This window comes from Atractosteus spatula (assembly GCF_055471065.1).
Source record: "Atractosteus spatula isolate fAtrSpa1 chromosome 10 unlocalized genomic scaffold, fAtrSpa1.hap1 SUPER_10_unloc_5, whole genome shotgun sequence".
NCBI lineage: Eukaryota > Metazoa > Chordata > Actinopteri > Semionotiformes > Lepisosteidae > Atractosteus > Atractosteus spatula.
Genome location: NW_028296625.1, coordinates 734,791 through 748,061, shown reverse-complemented (window position 1 = coordinate 748,061; position 13,271 = coordinate 734,791). Strand labels below are relative to the sequence as shown.

Here is a 13,271-nt window from a genome sequence, read left to right as displayed (position 1 = left end):
AAGAATTTGACCTTTTCACAATCAGATTTTTTCACATTTAATAAGATCCTTTAATCAACAACATTTAAGAAAGAAAACAAATGGAACATTTTTTGGAACAATAATAAAAAAAAAACCTTCAATGTCTTGGTTGTATACGTGTGCACACCCTTTATAAAGGGGGTAGCAACTGTGCTGAAATTTAACCAGTCACATTCCAGATCATGTACAAAGGTTATTTGCCTTTGCCAGACATCAATTGTATTGATTCGTATTAGTCCTATTTAATATCAGCTGATCACATACAGACGCAGCCATTCAAAGTGCGTGTTATAGACACGTACTGCAGGTGGCGTCGCGCATTGTGACGCAAGATGACGCGAGGCACCGCAGTACGTGATTGGTTGACCGACAGGGGCACTCGTGGTCCGTTGGTCTGTCGTAGAAAGACTTACAGTAAACGTCTTTGCTGTGCCCGTTGTAGATATTGAATTTTACCACTGAAAGGAAATCTTAGTAGCTGAGCATAAAAAGAATAGGAGCATACTGTAACGCGTGTGAAGGCCATAAACGATATTAATTTTGGAACATAAACATACAGTATATGGCTGGTCTTGGTACTTTAAAGAAAAAATACACACCAGTATTTCATTTCTCCCTAAACATTTTAAGCATCGAAGTCTTTAACTAAAGAGATACTGGAGTCAACAGGCATACTTTTAGAATTTGATTAAAAGGGAATATAATTTTGAATCGCGTATATATTTTATGAAAGCAAGATTGCTCAGCTGGACAAAAGTACACAACCTACCTTTATCAGAAATATTTATGCATCAAAGCCTTTACTGAAGATATTACTAATAGTATTGATAATGAATGACTTTGGACAAGCTGTATACTCAAAGTATAATTTCTTTAGCACATTTGTACAAGCACTTGAAATCTGTCCAAGCCATATTTTGTCAGGCATTTTGTTTTACTTCAACGGGCATAAAAACTCCCTTGCTTTTAACAGGGCATTTCATAATTTCTAACTACGAAAATGATTTAAAATGTGACACTTATCATTCAACTAGAGCTCAAAATATCACAAGGATCCTCAAGAGCACAGCAAAGACTGTATTAAAAGATACTTGTATGAGATACATGAGAATCCAGGCTTTTTTTATCAACGCTTTCTTTTCCGTATACCAGATTTTATGGAACCACTTCAGAAGGGTGTCAGCCAGTCAGATTCCAGGAATCGGTACTTTAAAAGAAAAATACACACCGGTATTCCATTTCTCCCTAAACATTTCAAGCATCGAAGTATTTAACTAGCATGTGAAATAGCGTGTGAAAAAGTGGTAGTTTTAAGCTTTTCTGCTAATATAATATGGAATCGCGTATCTAAAGAATTTAATAACGATATGATTATATTCGTGTACTGCGACAGGGCTATGTAGGGCTGTTTCGCCTCCCTATCATGCGAGTTGTGTTGTAGCCTACTGGTCTACGTGCCTGATTAGCAATTTTCAGATTGTGTGTTCAATTCCAGCTGGTGCTGGACTTTTCTTTTAACAAACATTTCTTCGAAAAAATAGAATAGCGATATTATGGACAATCAATTGACTTTTATATTTCAAAATATCGCAACATGATCAATTCTAAGTCATTTTTGATAACAATGAATAGTCACCTTCTTCCCTTCTGCGGGAAACGGTCCCTGCTTCTGCTTCCTGCTTCTATTGTGTGTGTGTGTGTAATAGAGTAAATTTGTATAGAGAAATGGAGGCTGGACAGTATGCGATACAATATAAACATTTATATTGATTTAAATCGTGTTTTGATTTAAATCGCAAACGCGTGTTTAATTATATGTGTTTTTTTAATCATAATCAGGCTAATGCAACATAAATTGATACAGTATCTCTGTCTTATTTTTAGTAAATAAAGTGCATTTTTGCACACTATATGTGCAAACGTTTTATGATATGTCGCTGTTGTGAATGTCTGTGGACATGTGCTGGCTGGACAGGAGGTTCCACTGTACACAGAGATCTTAGAAGACAAAGATCAGACCTGGGCGCCGACAGTCAATCTGGACAAGACCAGTTATGGTTTTCCAGAAAAAAAGCCAGACCCCAGGGAAACAGCTACAAATTCACACTTAACAACACATTAACACCTAACAACGGGAGCAGGGACGAATTAGGCCAGTACCCACTATTGTTAAACATACAGAAAAGGATATTAAAGTATTGAATATTAGTATTGGCTTTAGTATTAGCCATACAGAACATTAAAGTGCCCCTTTTCCATTCAGCGGGTGCCTGAGCCGCTGTGTCCTATCTTCTGACAGTCGCCGTTGTGAACAAACATTTCTTTGGAAAAATGAGACGTTTCCCTTTGTCAGAGATATAAATATATAATATATAAATAAATTAAATTTAACTAACATTTGAAATAGCATGTGAAAAAGTGGTAGTTTAAGCTTTTCTGCTAATATAATATGGAATCGCGTATCTAAAGAATTTAATAACGATATGATTATATTCGTGTACTGCGACAGGGCTGTGTAGGGCTGTTTTGCCTCTCTCTTCATGCGACTGTACCAGGAAGAGGATTTCTTTCTATTCGAAACGTGTATTTTAAAAGTTTAAGAAGTAAAAACCTGACACAGATTTCTAAACTGATCAGGATCGTTATCTTTGTCTTGCATAATAATGTTCACCGCTCTGTCCAGCAAATTAATAATAAACTTTATTTTATATAGCTTTTTAAACGAATAAGTAGTTAGATTGCTCATAAACCTAATCACTTGCTTTCTCTTTTTATTTAGGCTCAGATTTCAACTATAGATCGTATTATTAATAACCATAATAACAACCAACCAACAAAAACAACCATATAAACATAATACCAACCAAAAACATAGATAACAACCACAATACAAAATCAAATATATCAAACCATTATACTCTCGCAAATTCCTCCAATTATCATAGTCCCGCCCCTTATGCAAAACCAAACCCTCCTCCCATCCCAGTTTCTCCTCTTTATCATAAACAAAATCCACCTCAATTTTCAACATAAAGCATTACTGCTTACTGGGTTTTTGAGTGGGGGGGGGGGAGGTGTCTTTCGCTGGAAATCTCGCCTGCTTCTACTTTACGACTACAACCCCCTCTCTGCAGGAGTGCTGGCTGTGACGAATTAAACCGGTTTCACAGGTATTTTCAAAGTAGGAAGTACAGTGTTAACTGGTAGCTGGGCTCCTCAATGAAATCGCTTTAACATGCTAATGTGTTGGTGTAACAGTCCGGGAGTGGCAAGCTTCTAATGTCAACTCGACTCGATTGGAAGACAATGAACGTATTTTAGCCCTAAATGAATTAATAGCAAACATGGTTTACATAAAATACAGTTTTCCAAGAAAGTTTATAATAATGCGATCTAAAGTTGAAATCTGAGCCTAAATATAAAGGAAAAGCATTTTCAGAGAGCAATCACGCTGTGTTTATGTAGAAAAAGCGATTAGGTTTATGAGCAATCTAATTACCTATTCGCCTAAAACGCTATATAAAATAAAGTTTATTTAGAGATGAATGATCAGTGTCGCAGTTTAAATAATTTTCGTAGGAGGGCTTGGACAGATTCCAAGTGCATTTTTGCAATTTACGTTGTAATACAGTTTAGAATACAGTTAGTCTAAGCTTTATCAGCTTTATTTATGGGTTGCAATTTAGAAAAAGTCAAAAACCGCACTCAAAATGCAATTTAGAGCTTTCTGGCAAGAGGAGACACCCAAATTATAATGTAACATACCACTGTTTGTGCATTAACAAAGTTATACTGCAATTTTCCTTAGATACGCGATTAAAAAAATAAATTTTTTGAATCCCCGGCGGAACACACTCCATAAGAATCAGCGCTTTTATACAGTATATCGCCTTTAAACACATATATTTAAACACGCGTTTACGATTTAAATCAAAACGCGATTCAAATCAATATAAATGTTTATTTTGTAACGCATAGGTGACTAGTCATTGTTATTAAAAAGACTTCAATCCGATCATGTTGTGATATGTAGAAATATAAATTTGTTTGGTGCGAGTGAGGTTTTATTTAATCTCTGACCAAGAGAAACGTTTCATTTTTTCAAAGAAATGTTTGTTAAAAAATAAAGTCATAGTTCCATGGGATTCAATCACAGACCATGTGACATGGGAGTCAAGAAACTAATACACAGCGCCACCAGATTTGATAACGCTATAAAAACGCTATAAAATAATGTGACTAGGCACAGAACAAGTTTACAGCACAGTACAATAATAAATGCTGACCATGACTTTAGAAGCATAAATTACCTTACACTCAATTTAAACACAAGCTGTCTTTAGCCCTCTAAGCTGGTTCATACAGAAACGTAGAGATCCAGGCTCAGAACACACAGCTTCATTAGCGAATACATATGCAGAACTAGAGAAGATGTTTTACAGAGGATGGATTTTTAGAAACATCCCATCAGTGACATCACTGAAGTCAACTCCTAGGTACTGTAACTGTCGTGTGGATAGTTCCACAAGAATCAGACAAAGGTTTAAGCATCGCTTGTTCTAGATAAAACTGCAAAAAAAAAAACAACAACCCATAATGTACTTCTTTGCGGCTCTGTTTGCCCAAATCATATATTCTCATCGTGAAATTTAGAAAATAATATTATGTAACCAAAATCCGCAATATGGAAACAGAACCTGTGTAATTGTTGATAGATGATGTACTCGTAACATTTTTACAAGACGAACTACAACATTTAAAAAATGACTTGTATGTACTTGATATCTCTAATCAATCCACGGCGACATTGTTAAAGCAGAGTCCCAGCACAAAACGAAACTAAAACGCCCTGGGCATATCGTTTCGCGCTTCTTATTAGTTTCTCAAAAGTAATTTGACCGTATGAAATGCATAATATAAACCTAGAAACATACAGATGCAGCCATTCAAAGTGCGCGTCACAGACACGTACCGCAGGTGACGTCGCTCAGTATGACGCAAGATGACGCGTGGCACCGCAGTACGTGATTGGTTGACCGACAGGGGCACTCGTGGTCCGTTGGTCTGTCGTAGAAAGTAAAAACGTCTTTGCTGTGCCCGTTGTAGATATTGAATTTTACCACTGAAGGGAAATCTTAGTAGCTGAGCATAAAAAGAATAGGAGCATACTGTAACGCGTGTGAAGGCCATAAACGATATTAATTTTGGAACATAAACATACAGTATATACTGTAGCTGGTCTTGGTACTTTAAAGAAAAAAATACACACCAGTATTCCATTTCTCCCTAAACATTTTAAGCTTTGAAGTCTTTAACTAACATGATACCGGAGTCAACAAGCATACTTTTAGAATTTGATTAAAAGGGAATATAATATGGAATCGCGTATCTAAAGAATTTAATAACGGTATTCGTGTGCTGCGACAGGGCTGTGTAGGGCTTTTTCGCCTGCCTGTTCATGCGAGCTGTCTTCTAGCCGACTGGTCTAGGTGCGTGACTAGCAACTGGGAGGTTGTGTGATCGAATCCAGCTGGTGCCGGACTTTTCTTTTAACAAACATTTCTTCGAAAAAATAGAATAGCGATATTATGGACAATAAATTGACTTTTATATTTCAAAATATCGCAACATGAACGATATTTGCGATATTTTGAACATATCTTCCCTTCTGACAGCGGTTCCTCCTTCTATTGTGTGTGTGTGTGCAACAGAGTAAATTTTTATAGAGAAATGGAGGCTGGACAGTATGCGTTACAATATAAACATTTATATTGATTTAAATCGTGTTCTGATTTAAATCGCAAACGCGTGTTTAATTATGTGTTTTTTAATCATAATCAGGCTAATGCATTTCTACATTTTCTGTATGAACCAGCTTAGAGGTTCATACAGAAAGACAGCTTGTGTTTAAATTGAGTGTAAGGTAATTTATGCTTCTAAAGTCATGGTCAGCATTTATTATTGTACTGTGCTGTAAACTTTTTCTGTGCCTAGTCACATTATTTTATAGCGTTTTTATTGCGTTATTAAATCCGGTGGCGCTGTGTGTTACAGTAGTTTCCTGACTCCCATGTCACATGGTCTGTGATTGAATCCCATAGAACTATGACTTTATTTTTTAACAAACATTTCTTTGAAAAAATGAAACGTTTCCCTTGGTCAGAGATTAAATAAAACCTCACTCGCACCAAACAAATTTATATTTCTAAATATCACAAAATACGTTCATTGTCTTCCAATCAAGTCGAGTTGACATTGGAAGCCTGCCACACCCGGACTGTTAAACCAACGCATTAGCACGTCAAAGCCCATCGAGGGTATTGAGCCAGTATTGGCTTTAGTATTCCCCCCTCTCCCCTCAATTCAATTCAATTCAAGGTGTTTTATTTGCATGACAGATGGGTACAAGCAGTGTTGGGTATGTATATTGTAACGCTTACGGCAGACAGGCACTGTGTAAGAGCCGGCGCACCAGAGCAGCGCACCGAGGGAGCGTCTGCATTTCTAACTTAGTTTTTAAAATTAGTCAAGCAATATGAAGCATCTCCTTTTACTTAGTGCCTGAGCATAAAAAGAATAGGAGCATACTGCAACGCGTGTGAAGTCCATAAACGATATTAATTTTGGAACTTAAACATACAGTATATGGCTGGTCTCGGTACTTTAAAGAAAACATACACACCAGTATTCCATTTCTCCTAAACATTTTAAGCATCGAAGTCTTTAACTAACGCGATACCGGAGTCAACAAGCATACTTTTAGAATTTGATTAAAAGGGAATATAATATGGAATCGCGTATCTCAAGAAATTAATAACGATATAATTATATTCATGTTGCAAAAGAACTGCAACGGACATAAAAACTCCCTTGCTTTTAACAGAGCGTTCCATAATTTCTAACTACGAAAATGCCAGGTGAAAGGATTTGTAAACATATTTTGTTAAAGCAAGTCAGAACCCATTCAGAGCCTACATTACATTTTAGCGTTTCATTCTGAGCAGAAGACCCTCACACCTGAAGAAGGGGGAGGTGTTTTTCGCTGGAAATCTCGCCTGCTTCTACTTTACAACCGGAGTGCTGGCTGTGACGAATTAAACCGGTATTACAGGTTACAATCACAGACCATGTGACATGGGAGTCAGGAAACTAACACAGCGCCACCAGATTTGATAACGCTATGAAAACGCTATAAAATAATGTGACTAGGCACAGAACAAGTTTACAGCACAGTACAAAAATGCTGACCATGACTTTAGAAGCATAAATTGCCTTACACTCAATTTAAACACAAGCTGTCTTTAGCCCTCTAAGGTGGTTCATACAGAAATGTAGAGATCCAGGCTCAGAACACACAGCTTCATTAGCGAATACATATGCAGGACAACTAGAGAAGACGTTTTACAGAGGATGGATTTTTAGAAACATCCCATCAGTGACATCACTGAAGTCAACTCCTAGGTACTGTAACTGTCGTGTGGATAGTTTCACAAGAATCAGACAAAGGTTTAAGCATCGCTTGTTCTAGATAAAACTGCAAAAAAAACAACAACCCATAATGTACTTCTTTGCGGTTCTGTTTGCCCAAATCATATATTCACAACGTGAAATCTAGAAAATAATATTACGTAACCAAAATCCGCAATATGGAAACAGAACCTGTGTAATTGTTGATAGATGATGTACTCGTAACATTTTTTCAAGACGAACTACAACATTTAAAAAATGACTTGTATGTACTTGATATCTCTAATCAATCCACGGGTCCCAGCACGAAACGAAAGTAAAACGCATACCGTTTCGCGCTTCTTATTAGTTGCTCAAAAGTAATTTGACCGTATGAAATGCATAATATAAACCTAGAAACATATACGTGAGTAGTACTTAAGCACTGTAGTATCGGTGTTAAGACATACCTCTCAAATACTGTAAATCAAGTTAAAAATATCTCAAGATTCTGGTCATAATGAAACCATGTTTCGTGTATGTTTTCTTTAAAGTACCGAGACCAGCCATATACTGTATGTTTATGTTCCAAAATTAATATCGTTTATGGCCTTCACACGCGTTGCAGTATGCTCCTATTGTTTTTATGCTCAGCTACTAAGATTTCCCTTCAGTGGTAAAATTAGATATGAATATTCAATACTTAAACGGGCACAGTTAAGACATTAAATATACATATACATACTGTATACAGTACAGTTTGCATACGGTAATATGTTTATGTCCCTAAATCAATCTCTTATGAGCATGTGAAAGGCATGGTGAATCACTGTACTTTGCATGATTGGAAAAAAATGCGTGATTGCGAAATGCTGTGGCGTTACTTTTACAAAGACGGTCAATGAAAAAAAGAATGTGGACCAGGGCAATACTTTGAGTTTACAGCTTGTCCAAGGTCATTTATTATTAATACTATTATTAATATCTTCGTTAAAGACTTTGATGGCTACAGCTCAAACATGAGAGGTTGAGCTTTATTAGCTCCACCTTGCGGAAATTCCGGATACTATTATTTTGCTAGCGGTATTTACCGGTAACTCGCGGTATTTACCGGTAGCTTGCGGTAGACTGCGTACAGCGTACCGGAAAATAATGCGGTATCGCCCGCGCATTTTGAATGGCTGCATCTGTATACGTGAGCAGTATTTACGTACTGTAGTATCGGTGTTAAGACATACCTCTCAAATACTGTAAATCAAGTTAAAAATATCTCAAGACCGATTCTGGTCATAATGAAACCATGTTTCGTGTATGTTTTCTTTAAAGTACCGAGACCAGCCATATACTGTATGTTTATGTTCCAAAATTAATATCGTTTATGGCCTTCACACGCGTTGCAGTATGCTCCTATTCTTTTTATGCTCAGCTACTAAGATTTCCCTTCAGTGGTAAAATTAGATATGAATATTCAATACTTAAACGGGCACAGTTAAGACATTAAATATACATATACATACTGTACAGTATACAGTACAGTTTTTATACGGTAATATGTTAATGTTCCTAAATCAATCTCTTTTATGAGCATGTGAAAGGCATGGTGAATCGATTCTCAAAAATTACTGTACTTTGCATGATTGGAAACAAATGCGTGATTGTGAAATGCTGTGGTGTTATTTTTACAAAGACGATCAATGAAAGAAAGAATGTTGACCAGGGCAATACTTTGAGTTTACACTTACAGCTTGTCCAAGGTCATTCATTATTAATACTATTAGTAATATCTCCGTTAAAGACTTTGATGGCCACAGCTCAAACATGAGAGGTTGAGCTTTATTAGCTCCACCTTGCGGAAATTCCGGATACTATTATTTTGCTTGTCGTATTATAGGAGAATTTACGGTAACTAGTGGTATTTACCGGTAACTCGCGGTATTTACCGGTAACTTGAGGTAGACTGCGTACAGCGTACCGGAAAATAATGCGGTATCGCCCGCGCATTTTGAATGGCTGCATCTGTAGCTTGTTGTTAAGTAATTACCACCCTGAAGATGTTTACGTGCTCCGTCAGTCTCCTCATGTGTGTGTATATTCTGTGTTTGGTTTTGTGTGGTTGATAAAGAATAAAGCTATCGCTTGGTTCATTTATCTCATCTCCATTGGTCCTTTGTCCTGAGAAGAACCTGTAAACGCTACATTGGTGTCAGAAGCGGGCAGGATGAACAAACCGTGGCAGACATTAACCGATTCTGTCAAGCGCTGGCTGACTCTAAAAGAGACAGAACCCACCGGCAGCGCACATATGGAGCCTGAGCAGCTCCTGGGTGCGACAGGTGGCCACAGCCCTTACCAGGGCTACTCAGTAGTGGTTCTGCCGGTATAATTGGGGCAACTGGCTGCTACTCCTGGCCAGCGGATACCCCAGAGAGAAGATACCCTCCCTGCCGGAGCCGACCAGCGATTCCCACACTCATCAGCGCAGGTGCGACCCGGTCTCTACGACTGGGAAGCACCTTGGGAAACCTAAGGCAGTTCCAGCTCGCGGCCCGAACGAATGGCTGGAACCGGGCAGAGATGGCCAGCCACCTGGCTGTGGCGCTGGAAGGAGCAGCCTGCCAGCTGCTCCTGGATGTCCCGGAGGAGGACAGAGGAGAATATGCAGCACTGGCAGCAGCTCTCCGGCTGGAGGTGGAGGAGGCGCCTGACCTGATGCGGGAGAGGCCGGCCCTACGGCGGCGCCGACCAGGAGAGCGACTGGGCTCGGTCGCCGCTGATGTCATGTTCCTCGCCCGCCAAGGATACCCAGCTTTCCCCCAGGAGGCGCAGCAGGAGATGGCTCTCCAGGCCTTTCTCAAGGCCCTCTCACCTGAGGAGCTGCGGCGCCACGTACAGCTGGCCGCGCCAGCCTCGCTGGGGCAGGCCTTGGCCCTTGCTACATGGGCTGAGGCCGTATTTGGGGTGGCTGGAAGCACCAGCAGATGCAGTGCGCCCTGCCAGCTGACCAACGGTTTTGGTTTTACCAAGGCTGTGGGAAGAGGGGACACCGAGCCCGGGACTGCCGGGCCCCAAAGCCTCGCACAATTACATCGGCATCGGAAAACGGGAACGGGGCGGCTCAGCGCGGGGACGGCCGCCATTGGAACACCTCAACCCCAGCTCCGGAGAGCGCTGTGAAGACCGGCGCCCTGCACGCCACTGTGGGGCGAGTCAGCTGTAGCCAGGGCCTGTACCTCCACTGCCGAATCGAGGACCAACCCTGCCTGGCCCTGCTCGACACCGGTTCATCGGTAACCCTACTCCGGCCTGGCGTCCTCCCCGACACCGAGGGCACCAACCCCCCAGGATGGGAGGCCTCCGGCCTGCAGCTGAAGACCGTGATGGGACAGCTTGCTGCAGTCCAGGGGAAACAGGTGCTTGCCTTCCGTCTGGGTACAGTGACGGTGCGCCACCCCTGCTACGATTGATCAACGATTGATGCCCCATCAAACATTTTGTAATATCCCCGGAAGTTCATACTTTAGAAACCTGATTCGTGGCTTAAATTCAAGGTAAACAGTATTCCCCACTTCCCTTCGATAGCTCAGTTGGTAGAGCGGAGGACTGTAGTGGAAATGGTGAGGCATCCTTAGGTTGCTGGTTTGACTCCAGCTCGAAGAAAGGTGCTTCTTGTGAACTTTAATCAAACAGTTAAAATAGCAAATCTTTTTCACTCAGACGTTGATCAAAAGGTCAATAAACCACGAAGCAGAGGCTCTTGTTCCGAATTAAACTCCCGTCTGAATGTCTTGTTTTGGCCAAAATCTGATCTTTGAATTAAGGGAGTACTCTGTCTGCTTTGTAATTCAAAAGTATATACAAATGTCACGTTTTTTTTTTGTAGATATAAAGGTGTTCTCTGTTTTCAAAGGAAAGGATATGTACTTAATTGGCTTTATGATTTGGTATTGATTTTGTATCGTTATATTATTAAGTTTGTGTTTTTTGTGTTTTTAACGTACAAAGGCAAACAAGGCACACATCTGTTTATACCAGCGGTGAATTGTACGTTTTTATTTACAAGCTACTGTGCACTTTTGGGAGTATAACAGGTTCGATATAAAGTGGCAAAAATATAAAAAGGGAAAATACCCCAGTCTGCGTGTAAAGCCCTCACTGTGACTGTTGTTTTATTGTTAAATTCGGCGTACTGTGCACGAAATGTTGCAGAAACACAATCTGATATTTTAATAATCATTATTTTAATAATTTGATAAGTATGAGGCCCCGGATCCAAATATTCAGTTCTGATTTTTTTTAAGTGATATCTTCCCTTCCTCTCGTGGAAATCACACGATGTGAGCAATTGTTTTTTGTTCTTTTTTTTTTCACGTTGTGATCCGAAGAGCCTCAGACGCCCAGTCTGACAGTAACCAAACCAGAATGGATTCTGCTGGGAGCCGGACTGAGAGTACCATCTACAGCTGCTGGATGGTACTCTGCGTCCTGCTGCTCCAGCAATTATTTTGACGAAAGACAGATTACTTGTGCGCTTTTAACCTTCTCGCAGCTACAGGCGAGATATGAAGGCACGTGCTGGTACACCTTCTCTAACTTTCACAATCGCGATAAACTTTCTTTTTAAAAGACCTTTGAAAAACTAGATATAGATATAGATAAAGATAAAACTAGATAAAAAACATGAGCTTTTTTGGTTTTTACATTAATCGATTTTAAATCAAATTTGATCTTTTTACATTGTATTTTACATTGAAAAAAGCGTGCATACCTAATCCACCAACAGACAGAGCAATATTTTATGTTGCCTTCCGGAGCTTTCAGCGTGTGATGGATTTGTATGGGCGTCTGTATGATACCACTACAGCACTGGCGCAGGTGCAAAATCCACTTTTTGGACCGAATGGACCGAAGCACAGGAGCCAATATAAGAGAAAACGACAGGTGTTTAAACAGAGTATGTCCCAATGTCTGCGACAACGCATTGTGATTTTGTATAAACGCAAATGGTTTATCATTTAAAAGCCAACATCATTCTTTTTATCCCTGGCGCTAATACCCTACCACACATGCGAGCTGTTGTGTGAAAGAAAATTCATATGTGCGTAGGAAGGCAGAATAAAATCCAGAACTGTATTGGTGATATCGATAAACAGGGCTCATGTTCACAATAAAACTTTATTGTATAAAACGTTAAAATTCGTAAATATTTGTTTTAATCATGCAAAGTTTCTGTTAAACCATTCATGAAGGATTCTTAGACAGAAAAACACACCATTATATGAGAAAATATATTTACTATATGTGCATTTAACTTACTTTTTAACAATTTTAGTTTCAAGGTCAATGAAAATTGTTGCCCTGCTTTTTTGTCATAAATACACAAGCTTGTTATGTCTTGTGTCAGAAATAAACTGCATGAAATTTGCTAAAGCAACAAAACGTAAGTGCGACAAAGAAGACAAACATTTGCGTTCATAGTGCAATGTTTTCTCGAGCCTTTAAAATTACTTTAAACGCAATTTGTTTTTTTCTCTGTAGCTCTAAGGCTTTATCATTTAGGTGTGCTGTTTTTTTTTACATGTTGAAAAAAAGTCGCTAAATCATACGAAACATAAAAACTCCAATTGTAAACAATTGACCATTCATATTCCTGAATTTTAAACCTATGGAGTATTTATATCTTGTCTTTGTATTTGTGCATATTACAGAGCTCCTTTTCAAAAGCTGTCAGTATAGAATAGTGCTTAGGTTTCCTGTTTTTTTACCCAGGTGGTCCAGATAAGACTCTTGGTATAGGAGCGCGTCTG

The 13,271-nt window shown here is 39.3% G+C and overlaps 1 non-coding gene across 1 annotated transcript; it reads left to right on the top strand.

The window, feature by feature from the left end:
- Window positions 1-11,036: 11,036 nt before the first annotated feature.
- trnay-gua (transfer RNA tyrosine (anticodon GUA)) lies at window positions 11,037-11,124 on the top strand. The gene is given in 2 exon segments: window positions 11,037-11,073; window positions 11,089-11,124. It is a non-coding gene; the product is annotated as a tRNA-Tyr (tRNA).
- The last annotated feature ends 2,147 nt before the right edge of the window (window positions 11,125-13,271 follow it).